The 6,391-nt window shown below is 40.6% G+C and overlaps 1 protein-coding gene across 1 annotated transcript in view; it reads right to left on the bottom strand.

Moving 5' to 3' along the window:
• XRRA1 (X-ray radiation resistance associated 1) overlaps nt 1-6,391 on the bottom strand; it is a 73,667-nt gene that overhangs the window by 52,225 nt on the left and 15,051 nt on the right. The window lies entirely within an intron of this gene.

The following is a 6,391-nucleotide window of genomic DNA, read 5'->3' as shown; positions in this document are numbered from 1 at the left end:
TATTTTATCCGAAATTGATATTGCTACTCTTGCTTTTTGTGGTTATGGTTACTTTGTGTATATTCTTCCATTCTTTCTATTTTATTTTATATTTATCTTTATGTCTAAGGTGAGTATCTTATAGGCTTCATACTGATTCCTGTTTTCTTATCCATTCTGCCCCTCTCCCCTTGACTGGTACTTTTAATTCATTTACATTCAGTGTAACTATAAATAGGCATGAATTTATTGTGGTGTTTTTTCTTTTTTTCACATATTTTTTCTGTGCTGACTTAACCTTATCTCTTTTTTTTTCATTTTCCTAATTGCTATTGATTTTATGTTTACTAATCCTTTCAATCCATGCTCATGGAAGTAACAATCAAGAGATCAAATGGCACACTTCATTGGCTAAATCTGCTCCAAGAGACCTCTTTAGAAGGTTGAAAAGCAGGGAGGTTACTTTGAGGACGAAGGTGCACCTGACCCAAGCCATGGTATTCTCAGTTACCTCAGATGCATGAATAAGGAAGAATCAATGCATTTGAACCTTGGTGCTGGTGGAGAATATGGAAAGTACCATGAACTGCCAACAGAACACACAAATCTGTCTTGAAGGAAGTGCAGTCATAGTGCTCCTTAGAGGAAAGGATGGTGAGACTTGGTCCTACAATCTTTGGACATGTTGTCAGGAGAGACCAATCCCTGGAGAAGGGCCTCATGCTTGGTAAAGTAGAGGGCAGTGAGAGAGAGGAAGATTCTCAATGAGATGGATTGGCACAGTAGCTCCAACAGTGGACGCAAGCATCGGAACAATTCTGGGGATGGCAGAGGACTGGTCAGTGTTTCATTTTGTTGTGAACTGGGTTGCTGTGGGTTGGACCCAACTCAGTGGCGCCTGTCAACAGCAAAGTCCTTATCACGTTCTTCTTTCTTATTTTGGTTAGAAGGGTTACTAATTTTCTTTGAGGTTACCATGCCTTCTTATCTTCCTAAGTTTAAACTGTCTACTACATATTGATGTTGTCCTCTGAGTTAGGAAGTTTCATAATTACACAATTTATTCCCGCTTTTTGCCTTGTAGTTGTCACTTACAGATCGAAGCTTGGTTCCCTATTTTCACTCTTGTAAGTTTATTTAACCTTAAAGAATGATTTTTCTGGGCTAGTTTCTTGGTGGTGTCAAATGTGACTTAATCTCAGGTGCCTTCCCGACATTGTTGGTCATCTGTCCAAAGGACTCCCTGTAGCATTTTCTCTGAGATTGGTCTGCTTTAGGCAATTTCCCTTAATTCTGTCTACCTGGAAATCTCCTAATTTTATCGTTATATTTGAAGGAAAGTTTTAAAAAATGCATATGATTTATTTAAAAATATTAATTGTGGAGTGGAGTGGACAATTGGACAACCCCTCGCAGAAGGGTCACAAGGAAGGAATGAGTCAGCCAGGGTGCAGTATAGCACAGACAAAATAAACAACAGTCCTCTCATTCTTTAATGCTTCCTCCCCCCATGATCATGACCCCAGTTCTACCTTACAAATCCGGCTAGACTGGAGCATATACACTGATAGAGACAAGAGCTCTCAACACATGGAATCCAAGACAGATAAGCCCTTCAGGAACAGTAATGGGAGCAGTGATACCATAAAGTTAGGGGTGAGGTGGAGGGTGGGGACTGATCGCAATGATCCATGTATAACCGCCTCCACCCCACCCCCAGAGTGATGAACAACAGAAACATGGGTGGAGGGAGGCAGCAGATGGTGTTAGATATGAAAATAATGTTAATTTATAATTTATCAAGGGTTCATGTGGGTGGGAGGATGGGGAAGGAAGGAAAAGAAATGAGGGGCTGATACCAAGGGCTCAAGTAGAAAGAAAATGTTTTGAAAAGGATGATGGCAACTTATATACAAATGTGCTTGACACAATGGATATATAGATTGTTATTAAGAGCTGTAAGAGCCCCCAATAAAATGATTTATAAAAATAAAATAATATTAATCAATTAGAAACCATGTCAACAGGATTGTCTTATTATTGAAAGAAATTGACTATAGCATCATCCCTCATTCTGTGTTCACATAAATACTCACACATGTGAAAGAAAATTGTGAAAAGTAACTGTGATTGCATTATTTAACACTTTCATGACCTGTAGGACATACATAACCAACCAGCATTTCCCAGTTGTAGCATTTGCTGATGCCTGGAAGAGACCTGTATAACTGTGTGAATCTAAAAAAATGGGATTCAATTCACAAATCCTACCATGCGTCCACTTGGGACATACATGTATCTCACATAACTATCAAAATCCATAATATCTCTAAATTATTTCCCTTGATATCAACCTACCTTCCATGACTGAGGACCACATGGTATCACCAAACAATAATTAGGTCATAAAATAGTTAACATTTAGTATTTCTTTTCACCCATTCACATGTGAAATTGTGCTATGTAACAGGGACAGTTCAAAATCCACCCAATAAATACTGTGGCTAATCCCATGCATTTTTGCTCCCATGTTATTTTAAAGTTTCTTCTATTTATACAGGGCAATATTGTGATAGTTAGGTTTTTTTGGTGCCAGCCTGGTACTAGGAAGGAGATATGGGTGGAGTCTAGCCTGTCAATCAGGTCACAGCCTGATGGTGCCTCCTTGTGGGTGTGGCCTTCTCCTGAGGAGGCTCCCGGGAACTTTCCCTCTCTCTCTCTTCCTTCACCTTCATGTTGAAGAGCCACTCGGAGACACGTGTGAGGCCTGTGATGCAGACACAGCCGTTTCAGCCACAGCACTCTGCACCCACCAGCCTGGGATCTTCCTGAATTCTGCATCTTTGCATGTAGCTACATGAGCCTGGAGCGGGGTTTATGGACCAGGATTGGACTTATGGACTTAAGAACTTGATCGCAACTGGGCTGGGATGTTTTCTTTCTTTTTTGTTAAAAAAAGTATATCTATATATTTTAACTCAAGTAACTCCAAATAGGAAACCAGAGAAGGGCCCCAGGTGGGGACATAGAATGGCTCCCCCCTCAAGGGGCAACAGAAAAAGGGGAGAGAGTGGCCCTACGCCCTCCCCAGTTGACGTGCACCACACCCCTCCTCACTCTGCTGCAGCATCCTAAGGGCAAGGCCCCACCTTCCTTGGGACTGGGCTGGTCAGTAACCCAGACTGTTGTGCCCGACCCCCTTCCCCTGGAAGAAGCACGGGATGTTTTCTTGATATGCAATTTAAAGCTCCTTCTTACACACATATGAGTTCTCGGGATTTGTTTTTCTAGTCACCCAGGCCTAACACATTACAAAGGAAAGCTTTGCTGGATATAGAATTCTTGGCTGGAAATTTTCTTCCTTTCAGGGCTTTGTATGTTATCTTGCTGCCTTCTTGAGTATGGGTTCTGCTGAGAACTAGAGTTTAGTCTTGTGGGTTGCCCTTTGTATGTGACATTTCGTTTCTTCTGAGCTATTCTTTAAGTTTGTCTTTGGAAAGTTTGATTATAATTGGTCATGGTGACTTTCTTTGGGGATATACCTTGTATGGGGTTCACCAAGTTTGTTGGATGAGAATCTTTTAGTCAAAAGATTAGGGAAGTTTTCTGCTAGCAAATCTTTAATAATGTTCTCTGTGGTGTTTTTGCCTCCTCCGGTTCTAGAGTTCTGATCACACATAAATGTTCCTCTTTATAGTGTCCCCACATAATTCTTAGGGCTTCTTCATTTTCCTTCATTCTCTTTTCTAATGTTTCCTCATACAAATTGGTATCAGGTAGTTTGTCTTCTAGTTAGTTGATTTGTTCTACTGATTTGATTCTACTCCCTTTTCCTTTCCATGTCTTATATCTCTGAAATTTTAACATGAATCACCTGAATTTATGATTGCTTGGTTTTTTTTAGTTTAGTTTTGTTTTTTCGCTGTAAAGTTTTATTAAGCACACCTGCATTCCCATCCGGGCCTCTAGGTTCTGAGGGGACACCCTGCCCCTGAGTCTGGGGTCGGATGTGGACCCTCGGGGACATGTGAGTTGTGGGAGAGGCGCTGGCTAGTCCTTCAAAGGAGGGCCCCTCCAGCAGCAGCCACTCCAGGCAATGTCCCCACAGCAGCAGCCACCTATGAGGAGGGAGGGAGTGAGGTCCCCCGCTGTCCCCTCAGGAAAGTCTCCGCTCTAACTGGCTGCTGGGGCCATTGTCTTCTGACACAGACTGGCCAGGAGCCCCTCCATCTGCAGGAGGGGGTTCACGCCCTCTGCGATCTTCAGGTGGGTGCTAATTGCTGTTTTTGAATGGTTTCTAATTGTGTTTACTTTTGTCATTTTGCTCTTGTTTTCCTGAATCATTCTATTTTCCTGAATAATTCTATTGTATTATGTGTTTTCTCTGCTTTTGTTTGCAGTTTCCTTGAACTTTTAGAAGTACCTACACTTAAATCTTTTGAATTCCTCAGTTCTACTACCTGTTTTGGGTTTTTTTTCCGGAGAGGTTTCTAGCTCTTTACTTTGATCACTTGCTTGCACTATATTGTCCTCTCTTTGTTTGTTTTTCCGGAGAGGTTTCTAGCTCTTTGATCACTTGCTTGCACTATATTGTCCTCTCTTTGTTTGTTTTGAAGTTATCTGTTACTTCTGCGACAGATTGAGTTGCTGTATTTTACCTCGACTTTTAGTTTTGCTATACCTCTGCAGGTCTAGTAGCTAGTTTGCCATCACTTAGAACTTAACTCTCCCTGAGTAACTGGTAGGAGTGTGGGTGCACATCTCTGCTTGCTGGTTGTGAAGAGCAAGTGTAGGAGGTTGTGAGCAGGTGTTGTTCATTCTCTATCTTGAGCTAAAGGTGAAAAATCGGGTAGTGGCACTTGCCCATTCGATGAAATAATAGGTGGCAGGTGTGGTAGGAGTAGCTGACTACTGGGAAAATAACGTCCATTTCCCACTAGATGGGACAGAGAAAAAAAATGAAAAAAGAGAGTATAAGGGAAATGGACAAAAATAAAAGAGGGCAAAAAGGAAATAAAAAAATAAAAAGGAAGCATAAATATAGAAAAGCAGATACAGATGTGCCAATAGCTGTCCATTCTTCTAAGGCATGGGCACATGGTGCCATCGCAGCTGGGCATGCACTGCTGGCCAGTGGCAGCAGAGAACTATTACACAGTCCATGTACGCAATCAGATCATCAAGGTCTTGAAGACCATGAGGAACTTGAATTTAAGGAGGCAAACTTTTTCCCCCATATAACCAGGAAGGAGATTCATCAAAGATTAAAATGTTTTATTGTAAGATCACTTTAAACTTACACTGTTGTAAAAATAGTACACAGTGTTTCTGCAGCCTTCAGTCAGTTTCTGCTAATGTTAATATCTTATATAGTCATCATACAATTACTGAACCAAGAAATTAGCATAGACTAAATATTAATAATTAACATACAGATCCTCTAGTTTTCCCACTGATGCCCTCTTTCTATTCTCGGAGCCTATCCAGGATCCTACAATGTATTGTGGGACCATGTTTGCTAATTGCCTTTTATCTCTGACAATTTCACAATCTTTCTTTGCCTTGAATTCTTAAAAGAATACTGTTCAGTTATTTTGCAGAACATCCTTAAATTTGAGTCTGTTTGATGTTTTCTCAGATCACATTAAGCTCTAGCACTTTGACAAAAATGCCACAGTCGTGACGCTGTGCACATCAGAGACTGTATGATGTCGATATGTCTTACTACTGGTGATGTTAACTCTGATCCTCTGTCTAAGATGATGTTTGCCTGGTGTGTCTGCTCTGAAGTGAATAAGTGTCTTCAAGGTGGTACTTTGAGGTTATGCAAATGTCCTGTTTCTCATCCCACTTTTTACCCACGTATTTTGGCATCCATGGATGGTTCTTGCCCGCAACAATGTTGCTGTGATATCATAATGATGATTTCATATTTCCCATTTCTTCTATATTTATTAACTAGAATTTTGTCACAAGGAAAAGCTGTTCCTTTTTTGGCCCTTAGCTATGTATTCAAACGTTTATTACTGTCAGTATTGACTGATGGGTCTCTATTCACTCGATGGTTTGCAATCCAATGCCAGTATTTATTTTGCTGCTCAAATGATATCAGATTTCTTCATTAGGGTGCTCCATCATTTTTTGAACACTTCTTTAATTTCTGGCATCACATGATGATCTGAGCTCAACTTGTATTTTCCCTGGCTAGGCCATGCAAACAATCATTTTTTTTCTGAATTCCCTGGTTCCTCTTATTGAATGGTATTTAGAAATTATATGATCTAGGTGTCAGGTGTGTTCTTTGATATTGAGGTATATAAGCCCTCTGATCCAATTGGGAAATACAATATGTATACTAACACATGCACACACGCACGTCTATACACACATTTATTTCTGTATCTGTCCATCC

This window comes from Echinops telfairi, unplaced genomic scaffold (assembly GCF_000313985.2).
Source record: "Echinops telfairi isolate 266 unplaced genomic scaffold, ASM31398v2 ScPeMD7_1713;HRSCAF=2227, whole genome shotgun sequence".
NCBI classification, from domain to species: domain Eukaryota; kingdom Metazoa; phylum Chordata; class Mammalia; order Afrosoricida; family Tenrecidae; genus Echinops; species Echinops telfairi.
This window is presented reverse-complemented; position numbering and strand designations above follow the sequence as displayed.